This window comes from Apodemus sylvaticus, chromosome 22, assembly GCF_947179515.1.
Source record: "Apodemus sylvaticus chromosome 22, mApoSyl1.1, whole genome shotgun sequence".
In the NCBI taxonomy this organism is placed as follows: Eukaryota; Metazoa; Chordata; class Mammalia; order Rodentia; family Muridae; genus Apodemus; species Apodemus sylvaticus.
Window position 1 is genome coordinate 29,694,094 of NC_067493.1, and position 17,172 is coordinate 29,711,265.

The window sequence follows — 17,172 nt, forward strand, 5'->3', positions numbered from 1 at the left end:
AATGCAGGAGAATAAGGGTCAAGAGATAGAAGCCAATAAAGAAGAAACACACATGCACAAAAAAAAAAAAAAAAAAAAAAAAAAAAAAAAAAAAAAAACTTAAAGAAATGCAGGATAACTTGAGTCAAGAGGCAGAAGTCATGAAAGAGGAAATACAAAAATCTCTTAAAGAATTACAGGAAAACACAAACAAACAAATGATGGAGCTGAGCAAAACCATCCTGGATCGAAAAACAGAAGTAGAAACAACTAAGAAATCAAAAAGGGAGACAACTTTGGAGATAGAAAACCTTTAGAAGAAATCAGGGGCAAAAGATGCAAATATAAACAACAGAATACAAGAGATGGAGGAAAGAATTTCAGATGCCGAAGATACCATAGAAACCATTGACTCAACAGTCAAAGAATGCAAAATGCAAAAAGCTTGTATCCCAAAACATCCAGGAAGTCCAGGATACAATGAGAAGACCAAACCTAAGGATTATAGGTATAGATGAGAGTGAAGATTTACAACTGAAAGGGCCAGCAAATATCTTTAACAAAAATATTGAAGAAAACTTTGCCAACTTAAAGAGAGAGATACCTATGAATATACAAGAAGCCTACAGAACTCCAAACAGACTGGATCTGAGCAGAAATACCTCTCGCCACATAATAACTAAAGCCCCAAATGCACTAAACAAAGAAAGAATATTAAAGGCAGTAAGAGAAAAAGGCCAAGTAAAATATAAAGGAAGACCTATCAAAATCACCCCAGACTTCTCACCAGAGACCATGAAAGATAGAAGATCCTGAGCAGATCTCATGCAGACTCTAAGAGAACACAAATGTCAGCCAAGACTACTATACCCAGCAAAACTCTCAATCACAATAGATGGAGAAACCAAGACATTCCACGACAAAACCAAATTTACACAATATCTTTCCACAAACCCAGCTCTACAAAGAATAATAGGAGGAAAACTCCAATACAAGGAGGGAAACTACATCCTGGAAAAAGTAAGATAGTAACTTTCCTTCATCAAACCCAAAAGAAGATAATCACTCAAATATAAAAAATAACATCAAAAATGACAGGAAGTAATAATCTCTATTCCTTAATATCTCTTAACATCAATGGACTCAATTCCCCAATAAAAAGACACATACTAACAGACTGGATAAGGCAACAGGACCCTACATTTTGCTGCATACAGGAAACACACCTAAATGTCATAGACAAAAACTACCTTAGAGTAAAAGGCTGGAAGACAATCTTACAAGCCAATGGTCTCGGGAAACGAGCCGGAGTAGCCATTCTGATATCAGATAAAATTGACTTTCAACCTAAAGTCATCAAAAGAGACACTGAGGGACATTTCTTGCTGGTAAAAGGAAAAATCCACCAAGAAGAACTTTCAATTCTGAACATCTATGCTCCAAATAGAAGGGCACCCTCATTCGTAAAAGAAAATTTACTAAAGCTCAAAGCACACATTGCACCTAACACAATAATTGTGGGGGACTTCAACACTCCACTCTCCTCAATGGACAGATCAGGAAAACAGAAACTAAACAGGGACACAGTAAAACTAATTGAAGCTTTGGAACAATTGGATTTGACTGATATTTATAGAACATTTCACCCTAAAGCAAAAGAATATACCTTTTTCCCAGCACCTCATGGTACCTTCTCCAAAATCAAACATATAATTGGTCACAAGACAGACCTCGACAAATACAAGAAGATTGAACTAATCCCATGCCTCCTATTAGATCACTATGGTGTAAGAGTGGTTTCCAATAGCAATAGAAAGCCCACATACACATGGAGGCTGAACAATACTCAATGACACCTTGGCCAAAGAAGAAATAAAGAAAGAAATCAGAGACTTTTTAGAATTTAATGAAAATGAAGGCACAACATACCCAAATCTTTGGGACACAATGAATGCAGTGCTAAGACAAAAACTCATAGCCCTGAGTGCCTCCAAAAAGAAAATGGAGAGAGCATACACTAGCAGCTTAATGACACACCTGAAAGCCCTGGAACAAAAAGAAGCCAATTCCTCCAGGATGAGTAGAAGACAGGAAATCATCAAACTCATGGCTGAAATCAATCAAGTGGAAACAAAGAGAACCATTCAAAGAATCAATGAATCCAGGAGCTGGTTCTTTGAGAAAATCAACAAGATAGATAAACCCTTAGCCAGACTGACCAATGGGATCAGAGAAAGTATCCAAATTAACAAAATTAGAAAGGAAAAGGGAGATATTACAACAGAAACTGAGAAAATCCAAAAAATCATCAGATCCTACTAGAAAAGCCTGTACTCAACACAACTGGAGGAGCTGGAGGAAATGGACAATTTCCTATACAGATACCAAATACCAAAATTAAATCGGGACCAAATAGATCATCTAAACAGTCCCATAACCCCTAAAGAAATAGAAGGGGTCATAGAAAGTCTTCCAACAAAAAAAAAAAAAAAAAAAAAAAAAAAAAAAAAGAACAGGACCAGATGGTTTCAGTGCAGAATTCTATCAGACCTTCAAAGAAGACCTAACACCAATACTCTTCAAACTATTCCACAAAATAGAAACAGAAGGAACACTACCCAATTCCTTCTACGAAGCCACAATTACGCTGATACCAAAACCACACAAAGATCCAAAAAAGAAAGAAAACTTCAGACTAATCTCCCTTATCAACATCGATGCAAAAATACTCAATAAAATTCTTGTCAACCGAATCCAAGAACACATCAAAACGATCATCCACCATGATCAAGTAGGCTTTATCCCAGGGATGCAGGGTTGGTTCAATATAAGGAAATCCATCAATGCAATCCACTACATAAACAAACTCAAAGAAAAAAAACCACATGGTCATTTCATTGGATACTGAAAAAGCATTTGACAAAATTCAGCATCCTTTCATGCTTAAAGTCTTGGAAAGAACAGGAATTCAAGGCCCATACCTAAACATCGTTAAAGCAATATACATCAAACTGGTAGCCAGCATCAAACTAAATGGAGAGAAACTTGAAGCAATCCCACTAAAATCAGGGACTAGACAAGGCTGCGCCCTCTCTCCATATCTTTTCAATATAGTTCTTGAAGTCCTAGCTAGAGCAATTAGACAACATAAGGAGGTCAAAGGGATACAAATTGGAAAGGAAGAAGTCAAACTATCATTATTTGCAGATGACATGATAGTCTACCTAAGTGACCCAAAAAACTCCACTAGAGAACTCCTACAGCTGATAAACAACTTCAGCAAAGTGGCAGCTTATAAAATCAAGTCAAGCAAATCAGTGGCCTTCCTATACTCAAAGGATAAGCGGGCTGAGAAAGAAATTAGGGAAATGAACCCCTTCACAAAAGCCACAAACAGTATAAAGTATCTTGGGGTGACAAAGATCTGTATGACAAGAACTTCAAGACCCTGAAGAAGGAAATGGAAAAAGACCTCAAAAAATGGGAAAACCTCCCATGCTCATGCATCGGTAGGATCAATATAGTTAAAATAGCCATTTTGCCAAAAGCAATATACAGATTCAATGCAATACCCATCAAAATCCAAACTCAATTCTTCACAGAGTTAGAAAGAGCAATTATCAAATTCATCTGGAATAACAAAAAAACCCAGGATAGCTAAAACTATTCTCAGCAACAAAAGAAATTCTGGGGGAATCAGTATCCCAGATCTCAAGCACTACTAGAGAGCAAGTGTTAAAAACTGCATCGTATTGGTACAGTAACAGGCAGGCAGATCAATGGAACAGGATTGAAGATCCAGAAATGAACCCACACACCTATGGCCACTTGATCCTCGACAAAGGGGTTGAAAACATCCAATGGAAAAAAGATAGCCTTTTCAACAAATTGTGCTGGTTCAACTGGAGGTCAGCATGCAGAAGAATGCGAATTGATCCATCCTTGTCTCCTTGTACTAAGCTCAACTCCAAATGGATCAAGGACCTCTACATAAAGCCAGGTACTCTGAAGCTAATAGAAAAGAAACTGGGGAAGACCCTTGAGGACATCGGTACAGGGAGAAAGTTGCTGAACAGAACACCAATAGCTTATGCTCTAAGATCAAGAATTGACAAATGGGACCTCATAATATTACAAACTTTCTGTAAGGCAAAGGACAAAATCAAAAGGACAAATCGGCAACCAACAAATTTGGAAAAGATCTTCACCAATCCTACATCAGATAGAGGACTAATATCCAATATATATAAAGAACTCAAGAAGTTAGACTCCAGAAAACCAAACAACCCTATTAAAAAATGGGGTACAGAGTTAAACAAAGAATTTTCACCTGAATAATTTCGGATGGCAGAGACACATCTTAAAAAATGCTCAACTTCATTAGTCATTAGGGAAATGCAAATCAAAACAACCCTGAGATTTCACCTTACACCACTCAGAATGGCTAAGGTAAAAAATTAAGGAGACAGCAGGTGTTGGCGAGGATGTGGAGAAAGAGGAACACTCCTCCACTGCTGGTGGGGTTGCAAATTGGTACAACCACTCTGAAAATCAGTCTGGCGGTTCTTTCGAAAACTGGGCACCACACTTCCAGAAGATCCTGCTATACCACTCCTGGGCATATACCCAAAAGATTCCCCAGCATGTAATAAGGATACATGTTCCACTATGTTCATAGCAGCCCTATTTATAATTGCCAGAAGTTGGAAAGAACCCAGGTATCCTTCAACAGAAGAGTGGATGCAAAAGATGTGATATATATACACAATGGAGTACTATTCAGCCATTAGAAACAATGAATTCATGAAATTCTTAGGCAAATGGATGGAGCTGGAGATCATACTAAGTGAGGAAACCCAGACTCAAAAGATGAATCATGGTATGCAGTCACTAATAAGTGGATATTAACCTAGAAACCTGGAATACCCAAAACATAATCCACATATCAAATGAGGTACAAGAAGAACGGAGGAGTGGCCCCTTGTTCTGGAAAGACTCAGTGAAGCAGTATAGAACAAAATCAGAACAGGGAAGTGGGAAGGGGTGGGTGGGAAACGGGGGGAGGGAAGGGGACTGATGGGACTTTCAAGGAGTGGGGGTCCAGAAAAGGGGAAATCATTTGAAATGTAAATAAATATATCAATAAATTAAAAAAAAAGAATTGCTACTCAAGCTTGTTTTCTGGGACCATTTAATTGGAGAACTGTTTTCCAGGTTTTTGCTATTAGGTAGTGTTTGTCTTTGACACTGAGATGTTTTTCCTGTTTGCAATAAAATGTTGTTTATGAATCCAGTCTTTCATTCTGTTTTTTTTTTTAAATTGGGGAATTGACTCTATTGATGTTAAGAGATATTAAGAAATAGTGATTGTTGCTTCCTGCTATTTTTGATGTAATTTTTATGTTTGTATGGTTATATTCTTTTGGAATTGTGGAAAGAAGATTACTTTCTTGCTTTCTCTTGTGTGTAGTTTCCCTCCCTTTCTTGGTGTTTCCCATTCATTATCCTTTGAAGGGATGGATTTTTGGAAAGATATTGTGTTAGTTTGTTTTGGTCATGAAAAATTTGGTTTCTCCCTTTATGGTAATTGAGAGATTTGCTGGATATAGCAGTTTGGATTGGCATTTCTCTTCCCTTATGGTCTGCATGAATTCTGCCCAGGCTCTTCTGGCTTTCATAGTCTCTGGTGAGAAATCCAGTGTAATTCCTGGTAGGTCTACCTTTATATGTTACTTGACCCTTTTCCCATACTGCTTTTAATGTTCTTTCTTTGTTTAGTACATTTTGGTGTTTTAATTATTATGTGACAGAATGAATTTCTTTTTTTGGTCAAATCTATTTGGATTTCTGTAGGTTTCCTGTATATTCATGGGCATCTCTTTCTTCAGGTTATGGAAGTTTTCTTCTATAATTTTTGTTGAAGATATTTACTGGCCCTTTTATATGGAAATCTTTACTCTCTTCTATGCCTGTAATACTTAGTTTTGGTCTTCTCATTTTGTCCCGGATTTCCTGGATATTTTGGGTCAGGAGATTTTTGCATTTTTCATTTTCTTTGACTATTGTATCAATGCATTCTGTGCTGTCTTCTGCATCCGAGATTCTCTCTTCTATCTCTTGTATTCTGTTGTTGATGCTTGCATCCATGACTCCTGACTTCTTTCCTAAGTTATCTGTGTCCCACGTTGTCTCCCTTCGTGATTTCATTATTGTTTCTACCTCCTTCTTTAGATCCTGGATGGCTTTGTTTAATTCCTTCACTGTTTGGTTGTGTTTTCCCTTACTTCTTCAAGGGCTTCTCCCTGTTTACTTGTGTTCTCCTGTATTTCTTAAAGGGAGTTATTTATGTCCTTCTTGAAGCCTTCCATGAAACCCTCCATCAGCATCATGAGCTGTGATTTTAAATCCAAATCTGTCTTTGCTGGTATGGTGTGGGAGCCAGGACTTGCGGTTGTGGGAGAATTGGGCTCGGATGGTGCCATATTGCCTTGATTTTTGTTAGCACTGTTCCCACGTTTGCCTTTTGCCATCTGGCTATCTCTGGTGTTAGTTGGGCCTGATGTCACTGGTTGGAGCTTGCCCTTCCTGTGTGCCTGGAGGCCTATCTCAGCAACCCTGGTTGAGCTGCTTTCCTCTGGCATAAATTGCTGTGGTACTGCCGAATTACTGGGTGCAGGTGGAGTCCTCTACTCTGGTGAAACCTGTCTACCAATCTGTTGCACAGTCACAGAAGCAAAGATGTCAGCTGAGACCCACTCTCTTGTAGTAGTATTTGGGTATATAGTTCTGTGGCCCTGATCATCTCTGAATGTAGGCTGTGCTGGCTGTCTTTTCCTCCCTGACTTCTGGGTATATAGCTGGCTTCCTACACTGCTTGGAATTGGCGAGCTGTGGCCGAGGGTGTTCCCAATCTGGAGATCAAACTGGAAGATTCTTCCCAGAGGCCCCCAGTTGTGTCATCCAATCTGTAGGGCTGGTCTCACCTGTGCAGGCTGCCTCTAGTTTTTTTTTTTTCTCAATGCAATAGACACCATAATAAGGTATAGTAAAATGTGAGTATAGACAGTTTAAAATCATTTCTTAATGGGAAAATCTTTTCTAAACAAAGCATGTTGTTGGATTAAGGTATTATTTGATGGAGTTGTTAATCATGTAAATGAATAATTTCCAATATTTTTTACCTATTCACTTTACATCCTGCTCAGTACTGCTCACCTCCTCACACATTCATTCCCCCAATCTGAGCCTTCTTCTCTGAGCGGGTGACCCCGAGCATCCCACCAGTTTGGCATTCAAGTCTCAGGGAGGCTTGATGCTTCCTCTCCCAGTGAGTAGAGATGAGTCAGCCCAATTTGTAGAACATATCCCATGTACAGGCAACAGCTTTAAAATAGCCTAAGTTCTACTTGTTTGGGATCCACACAAAGAACAACTGCACATCTCCTGCATATGTATGGGGAGACCTTGGTCCATCCCATGTATGTATTTTGTTGGTATTTCATACTCTTAAAACCCCAAAGGGCCAGGTTAGTTGCCTTTATTTATTTTCCTGTGGAGTTCCTATCCCCTTCTTGGCAGGGAATCCTTCCTCCAACTCTTCCATAAATGTCCCCACTATTTGGCTGTAGGTAATCTCTATGTGTCTGAGTCAGCTGCTGGGTAGAGTTTCTCAGAGGACAACATGCTCCTGTCTGCAAGGCTGAGAGAGTATCATTAAGAGTGTTAATTAATAGTTCTTTAATAGTGCATTAATACATAAATTAATTAATAGTGCATTAATAGTGCTTGCCCATAGGACAGATCTCAAGTTGGTCCCATTATTACTAGGCCATTCCTTTAGGCTCTGATCCATCTCACATGCTTTCTTGTTAGGAAAGCTTAGGGTTCAAATTTTGGGGGGTGGATTGGTGTCTCTATTACTTCACCAGGATTCCTGCCTGGCTACAGGAGGTGAACACTTCAGTTTCCATATCTCCAATGTAGTGAGTCACAGCTAAGAACACCCTTATCCCAGATCTTTGTTCCATCCTGGAGATGCCCCTCAACTTCTCACTCCTGTCATTTGTAGATTTCCATTCATTTTTATGGCCATCTAACCATCTCTCCAGTCCTTCTCCATACCTGATCATGAATCCCCCATTTTTACCCACATACCCCTCCCTCCCAGACTCCTCTCTACATCTGCCTCTTATGACTAATTTAGTTCTACTTCTAAGTCAGGTTCAAGTTTCCTAACTTGGACTTTTCTTCTTGTTTAGATTCTTTGGGTGTATGGAATGTAGGATTATTCTTGCATTTTAGGGCTAATATGGAATTATAAGTGACTATATACTAGGTTTGTTCATTTGGGACTGTATTACGTTATTCATGATGATATTCTCAAGTTCCATCCATTTTCTTGCAAAATACATGATGTCTTGGTATTTAATAGATGAATACTATATTATTGTGTAGATGTAACACATTTTCTTTACCCATACTTCAGTTGAGAAATATCTACGTTGTTTCCATTTTCTGGCTATTTTGAATAAAGTTGTTATGAAACATAGCTGAACAGGTGTCTTTGTGGGATGTTAAAGAATTTTTAGCTATATGCCCAGGAATCATGAGTCACAACTATTCCCAGTTATCTGGGAAATCACTAAATTGATTTACCTGAACTTGATTTATCTTTGGTAAGAAAGGTATGTCTAGAAAATGATCAGTTTCATTAATATTTTCCAATTTTTGAATACAGGATTTTGAATTAAGACCTAATGATTCTTTAAAATTCTTCATAATCAGTTGTTATGTCTTCCTTTTCAATACTGATTTTGATTATTTGGATACTGTCTTTCTCTCCATAATTTTGGCTAAGTGTTCATCCATCTCTTCAATTTTCACAAAGAACCCTCTCTTGGTTCTTTGCATTGCTTTCTTTCTTTCTAATTGATTGATTTCAGCCCTAATTTTTATTATTTCCTGCCTGCTTTTCCTGTTTGGTTCGCTTGCTTCTTTTTTCTGGAGCTTCCAGGTATACTATTAAATTGCTGATTGAAAAACTTTTTAATTTCTTTATGGAGGCATTTAATGTTATTAAATACCCACTTAGCATGTCTTTCATTGTAAAGTATTAATATTTAATTAATAAATCTCAGTGGGGATTTTTCTACTGACTTGATGGTTTGTGTTTCCAAATGAAGGACACCCATACAGCCACTATATTTTAATATGCCTTACATAGCACAATAGCTGGGCAGCTCTCTAGCCTCCATGCTGCTAGAATTTACCATTCATAGAGAATACCAAGTTATTATTTACTAAATTCTATTTTCTATCTTGCCTGCTCTAGACTCAGGTGGGCAGCACTCTGGAATGTACTCTCCCGAATCTTTAACATAGCTGCTATAACTCTCTGTCCTGCACTCTTCTCAGGCATTGTTTTTCTCCTTGTCTCCACATAGGAGCATGGTATATCTATCATTTCTCCTGGCCCTAAGCTCAGGAAAATCCAAAAACACACTTCTGTCTGTCCTCCCCAACTACTGTTGTCTGACATCTTTGTTTACCAGTCAGAACCAACTGGGGGCAAGATCCCCAAAACTATGTGCAAACCCTCTCATGCAAATAGTTTTTTAGGAACATAGTTAGCATTCATCGCACAGCAGCTATATTTCCCCCTTTTTGTCCAAGGCTCTTTTCTCTCAGTTATATATTCAATATAACTATAACAATTATATAAATTATAAGGTAAGATATATATTTATAATATCCAGTCAATCATATTTGGTAATTTTGATTAGTATTTTATCATCTATCCTAACTTAAAGAGTTTACAATTTTGTACCTCAATCATGTTTGAATTTTGCCTTGCATTAATATGTGAAAGCCATCCTTTCAAATGTAAATCATATTTCTCCATGTTAGACAACTTAAGCTCAATTATGAGAGTATAAGTAATCCTTAACGCCCTCAGATATCTTAGATGGAATTAAATATTATCTTAATATGTCTGAAGCACAAGGACATAGCTTCCAAATATTATTCAAGTTGTTGAGACAAATGACTTCCTGGACAGTCTACAATGTTCTTTATAATGTTGGAGCATCTGTCTTCAACCTTCTGACCCAGAACAATATGACAGACTGTAAGTGAAAGAGGAATTATGAAGGACAAGAATACCCTGTCAGTTGGATGCCATCAACTATCCTGCATTCATTTGTCCCTCATGGACAGTATTTTGTGTGTAGATGAAATTAAGTTATTTCTTAACCAGTGACTATCTTGCCACAATTGAAGGGACTCCAATTGGAGGTACTGATGCTCAGTATCTCTTTTGAAGTATTATGGGGGTACAGCCAGAAGTAGAAATGTCTTGTGGTTATAAGATATATTAATAATTAAATGATTTTAAGTGACATTCTGTTGATCTCTGATGTATTTGAAAACCAACTATCTATAAAAAGTATAACTGAGTTCTTTAAAATTGATTAATTTTACTTGTTTACTATTCAAATAATCATGAAAATACTTAATTGCAATAAATCAGTATCTAATATTACTTTGAGTTTACTGTCTAATCTTTAACTTGAATTACTTAGTCTTCCTAAAGAGTTTGTAATAACAGCTATTGGAAAGACTGGGTCTAAGCCTTGTTAACTTATCAAGTTGCAAAGGTAAAATACTTACCTAAGAATAACAAAATTAATTTTAATTTTGTATCACTATACAAAGATTTGTGCCAGTGGAAATCTGAAACACTCAGTATCAATGCAAGAAAATATAATTTCAATTCTCTGTCAAAATATACATTTTTACCAATGTAAGATTATGGATATAAAAAATTTTAAGTGTAAATAGAGTAATCCATCCCCATATATCTAATTTCTTTTTTAAATTTTTTATTGAATATATTTTTTATTTAGTTTTCAAATGATTTCCCCTTTATGGGACCCCCCTCCCCAAAAGTCCCATAAGCCTTCTTCCCTCCTCCTGTTCCTCAATCAACCCATTCCTGCTTCCCTGTCCTGGCATTTCCCTTCAATGTTGCATTGAGCCTTTCCAGGACTTGGGTCCTCTTCTTCCTTATTCTTGGGAATCATTTGATATGTGAATTGTTTCTTAGGTATTCAGAGCTTCTGAGCTAATATCTGTTTATCAGTGAGTGCATACCATATGTGTTCTTTTGTGATTGGGTCACGTCACTCAGGATGACATTCTCCAGTTCCACCCATTTTTCTAAGAATTTTATGTATTCATTGTTTTTCATAGCTGAGTAGTATTCCACAGTGTACATATGCCACATTTTCTGTATCCATTCCTCTGTTCAGGGACATCTGGGTTCTTTCCAATTTCTAGCTATTATATATAGGGCTGGTATCAAAATAGTGGAGCATGTGTCCTTATTGCATGCTGGGTAATCCTCTGGGTATATGTCCAGGAGTGGTATAACAGGGTCCTCTGATAGTATCATGCCCAGTTTTCTGAGAAACCACCTGACTGATTTCAAGATTGGTTGTACCACCTTGTAACCCCACCAGCAGTGGAGAAATACTCCTCTTTCTCCACATGCTCGCCAGCAACTGTTTACTCTGGAGTTTTTATTCTTAAGCATTCTGACTGGTGCGAGGTGAAATCTCAGGGTTGTTTTTATTACATTTCCCTGATGACTAGGGGTGTTGAACATTTTTTTTTAGGTGCTTCTCAGAATTCGATATTCCTCAGGTGAATTTTTTTTCTTTTGCTCTGTACACCACTTTTAGTAGGGTTATTTGTCTCTCTGGAGTCTATCTCCTTGAGTTGTTTGTATAACTTGGATATTAACACTCTGTTGAATGTAAAATTGGTAAAGATCTTTTCGCAATTTGTTGGTTGCCATTTTGTTCTTTGGACAGAGTTCTTTGCCTTACAGAAATTTTGTAACTTTATGAGGTCCCATTTGTCAATTTTTAATCTAGAGCATAAGCTATTGGTGTTCTGTTCAGGAAATTTTTCCCGTTGCCCATGTGCTCAATGATCTTCCCTAGTTTTTTTTCAAGTAGTTTCAGTATGTCTGGTTTTGTGTGGAGGTCCTTGATCCAATTGAACTTGAACTTAATACAAGGAGATAAGAATAAGTCAATTTGCATTCTTCTTCATGCTTACCTCTAGTTGAAGGAGCACCCTTTGTCAAATAGGCTACCTTTTTTCCACAGGATGGTTTTAGCTCCTTTGTCAAAGATCAAGTGTCCATAGGTCTGAGGGTTCATTTCTGGGTCTTCAATTCTATTCCATTGATCTACCTGCCTGTCACTGTACCAATACCATACCGTTTTTAACACTATTTCTCTGTAGTACTGCTTGAGTTCCAGGGGACTGTTTCCCCCCAGAAGTTCTTTTACTGTTGAGAATAGTTTTAGCTATCCTGGGATTTTTGTTATTCCAGATGAATTTGAGATTTGTTCTTTCTAATTATATGAAGAATTAAGTTAGGGATTTTGATAGGTATTGCACTGAATCTGTCTATTGCTTTTGGCAAGATGGTAATTTTTACTATATTAATCCTGTCAATCAAAGAGCATGGAAGATGTTTACATCTTCTGTCATCTTCTTCGATTTCTTTCTTCAAAGGCCTGAAGTTCTTTTTTTTTTTTTAATTTTTTTTTAACATTTTCTTTTTTTTTTTTAGGGAAATGACCCCCTTCACAATAGCCACAAACAGTATAAAGTATCTTGGGGTGACTCTTACCAAACATGTGAAAGATCTGTATGACAAGAACTTCAAGACTCTGAAGTTCTTGTCATACAAATCTTTCACTTGTTTGGTTAGAGTCACACCGAGATGCTCTATATTGTTTGTGGCTATTGTGAAGGGTGTCATTTCCCTGATTTCTTCTCAGCCTGTTTATCCTTTGAGTATAGGATGCCTACTGATTTGCTTGAGTTAATTTTATGTCCAGCCACTTTACTGAAGTTGGTTACAGCTGTAGGAGTTCTCTTGTGGAGGTTTTTTTTTTTGGGGGGGGGATGGGTTGCTTAAGTGTACTATTACATCATCTGCAAATAGTGATAATTTGACTTCTTCCTTTCCTATTTGTATCCCTTTGATCTCCTTTTGTTGTCTAATTGCTCTAGCTAGCACTTCAAATACTATATTGAATAAATACAGAGAGAGCATGCAGCCTTGTCTAGTCCATAATTTCAGTGTGATTGCTTCAAGTTTCGCTCCATTTAGTTTGATGTTGACTACTGATTTGCTCTATATTGCTTTTAATGTGTTTAGATATGGGCCTTGCATTCCTGACCTTTCCAAAACATTTAAGATGAAAAAATACAGAATTTTGTCAAATGCTTTTTCAGCGTCTAATAAAATGACTACATGATTTTTTTCTTTGTGTTCTTTGTGTAGTGGATTACATTGATGGATTTCTGTATATTGAACCATCCCTGCATCCCTGGGATAAATCCAACTTGATTATGATCAATGATCATTTTGATGTGTTCTTGTATCCAGTTGGCAAGAATTTTATTGACTATTTTTGCATTGACATTCATAAGGGAAATTGGTCTATAGTTTGCTTTCTTTATTGGATCTTTGTGTGATTTTAATATCAGTGAAATTGTGGCTTCATGGAACAAATTAGGTAGTCTTCCTTCTGTTTCCATTTTGTGGTATAGTTTGAAGACTATTGGTGTTATTTCTTCTTTGAAGGGCTGATAGAATTCTGCACTAAAACCATTTGGTTCTGTGGGTTTTTTTTGTTTTGTTTTGTTTTTTTTGTTTTGTTTTGTTTTGTTTTGTTTTGTTTTGTTTTGTTTTGTTTTTGTTTTTTTGTTTTTTTGTTTTTTTGTTTGTTTTTTTTTTTTTGTTTTTTTTTGTTTGTTTTTTTTTGTTTTTTTTTGGTTGAGAGACTGTCAATGACCACTTCTATTTCTTTAGGAGTTATGAGACCATTTAGATGTTCTATCTGATCCTGATTAAACTTTGGTTGTTTGTATCTCTCTAGGAAATTGTCCATTTCATCCAGATATTCCAGTTTTGTTGAGCATAGGCTTTTGTGGTAGAATCTGATGATTTTTTTAATTTCCTCAGTTTCTGCTGTTATTTCTCCCTTTTCATTGTTAATTTTCATACTGTCTCTGTGCCCTCTGCTTAGTCTGGCTAAAGGTTTATCTATCTTGTTGATTTTCACAAAGAACCAGCTGCTGGTTTTATTGATTCTTTGTATAGTTCTTTTTGGTTCTATTTGGTTGATTTCAGCCCTGAGTTTGATGATTTCCTGCCTTTTATTCCTTTTCGGTGTTTTAGATTCTTTCTATTCTAAAGCTCTCAGGTTTGCTGTTAGGCTGCTAATGTATTCTCTCTCCAACTTGTTTTTGGAGGCATTCAGAGTTATTAGTTTTGCTCTTACCACTGCTTCATTGGGTCCCATAAATTTGGATATGTTATGCCATCATTTTCATTAAATTCTAAAAAGGTTTGGATTTCTTTCCTTATTTCTTCCTTGACCAAGATATCATTGAGTAGAGCATTGTTCAGTGTCCATGTGTATGTGGGTTTTCTGTTGTTTTTTTTCCACCCTTACTCGATAATGATCTGATAGGAAGCATGGAATTAATTGAATCTTATACGTGTTGAGGTCTATTTTGTGACCAATTGTATGATAAATTTTGGAGATGGTACCATGAGGTGCTGAGAAGAAGGTATATTCTTTTGATTTAGGATGAAATGTTCTATAGATATTTATTAAATCCATTTGGCCCAAACCATCTGTTATTTTCACTGTTTCTCTGTTTAGTTTGTGTTTCACTGATCTGTCCATTGAGGAGAATGTGGTGTTGAAGTCACCCTCAATTATTGTACTAGGTGTGATGTGTGCTTTAAGCTTTAGTAAAGTTTCTTTTATGAATGAGGGTGCCCTTTTATTTGTAGCATAGATGTTCAGAATTGAGAGTTCTTTCAGGTAGATTTTTTCTTTGATGAGTATAAAGTGTCCTTCTGTGTCTTTTTTGATGGCCTTTGGTTGAAAGTCTATTTTATTGGAAATCAGAATGGCTACTTCAGCTTATTTCCTGGGCTCATTCGTTTAGAAAACTGTTTTCCAGCCTTTTACTCTGAGGTAGTGTTTGTATTTGACACTGAGGTGTGTTTCCTGTATTCATGAAAATGTTGGATCCTGTTTATGTATCCAGTCTGTTAGTATATGTTGTTTTAATGGGGAATTGGGTCCATTGACGTTAAAAGATATTAAAGAATAATGATTGTTGTTTCCTGCTATTTTTTATGTAATTTCTATGTTTGTATGGTTATCTTCTTTTGGGTTTGCTGAAATAAGATTAATTTCTAGTGGGTTTTTTTGTGGTCTGTAGTTTCCCTCCTTTTGTTGGTGTTTTCCATTCATTATCCTTTGAAGGTCTGAATTTGTGGAAAGATACTATATAAGGTTTTCTTTTTGTTTTGTTTTTTTTGTTTTCTTTTGTTTTGTTTTTTTGTTTTTGTCATGAAATACCTTGGTCTCTCCATCTATGGTAATTGAGAGATTTGCTGGATATAGCCGTCCGGGTTGGCATTTGTGTTCCCTTAGGGTCTGTATGACATTTGCACAGGCTCTTCTGGCTTTCATAGTCTCTGGTGAGAAGTCCAGTGTAATTCTGATAGGTCTACCTTTATATGGTTCTTGATCTTTTTCCCATACTGCTTTTAATACTCTTTCTTTGTTTAGTATATTTGGTGTTTTAATTGCTATCTAATGGGGGGATTTCTGTTCTGGTTATATCTATTTGGAGTTCTGCACACTTCTTGTATGATCATGGTCATCTCTTTCTTTAGGTTAAGGATGTTTTCTTCTATACTTTTGTTGATGACATTTACTGGACCTTTAAGTTGGAAATCTTCACCCTCTTCTATACCTATAATGCTTAGGTTTGGTCTTCTCATTTTATCCTGGAATTCCTGGATGTTTTTGGTCAGGAGATTTTTGCATTTTTCATATTCTTTGTTGTATCAATGCTTTCTATGAAGTTTTCTGCATCTGAGATTCTCTCTTCTATCTCTTGTATTTTCTTGTTGATGCTTGGATCTATGACTCCTGAGTTCTTTCCTAGGTTTTCTATGACTCGAGTCGTTTCCCTTTGTGATTATTTTATTGTTCCTACCTCCATCTTTAGATCCTGGGTAGCTTTGTTCAATTTCTTCACCTGTTTCCTTGTGTCTTTCCCTTAATCCTTCTCCCTGTTTATTTGTATTCTCCTGTATTTCCTTAAGGGAGTTATTTATGTCCATCTTGAAGCCCTCCATCATAATTTTTAATCCAAATTTTACTCTTCTGGTGTGTTGAGCTATCCAGGATGTGCTGTTGTGGGAGAATTGGGTTCAGATGGTGCTCTAATACTTGGATTTCTGTTAGTAACATTTCTACACTTGCGTTTTGCCATATGTTATCTCTGGTGTTAGTTGGTCCTGCTGTCACCGGCTGGTGCTTGACCCTCCTGTATGCCTGCAAGCCTATCTCAGCACCCCTGTATGACTGGCTTTCTTCTGGCACAGATTGCTGTGGGACTTCCCAGATCCTGGGTACAGATCGGGCCCTTGCAGACAAAGTCCCAAGTGATCTTTCACTTGGGACTTTGTCTGCAGGTAGAGACCTGGCTGTGCATGTCCCAAGCGATCTTCTACTTAGGTGAACCCTGCATACCTGTCTGTCCCTCTACACAGTCACAGGGGCAAAGATGGCACCATCTTACCTCTCCTAGTTTCTTATGTTATTATTCTATTCCTTTTTTAACCCCCTTTCTTTACCTAAGAAAGGATAGAAAAGAGAAAAGGAAGACAGAAATGCTTGCAATTAAGCTGCCTATTTATTTTCCTCCCTGTCTAAAATCATGAACTTTTCTAAATTATCCTTTTAAAAGACATCTTACCTTTAATTTATAAAATAACCATACCCAGACACCCAAACCCAAGAGTTCAGAAGGAAAAATCTCTAGAACTTCTTGCTGAATTGGGGCAAAAATTTTAAGGGGTTGGGAAGGGTAAGAAAAATACAAAAATTAGTTAGACTTAAGAAATCTAACTTAAGAATTTGTCATCCAGTCTCTGTATGCTTAGAATATTTGGGGCGTAATTGCCGACCTGACAGGATCTGTCTGAAAGCCTGGATGAACTGAGTACATCAGGAATCAACAGGAATCCCTGAAGCTGTTCTGGGAGTAAGCCTCCAGAAACAGCATCAGGTA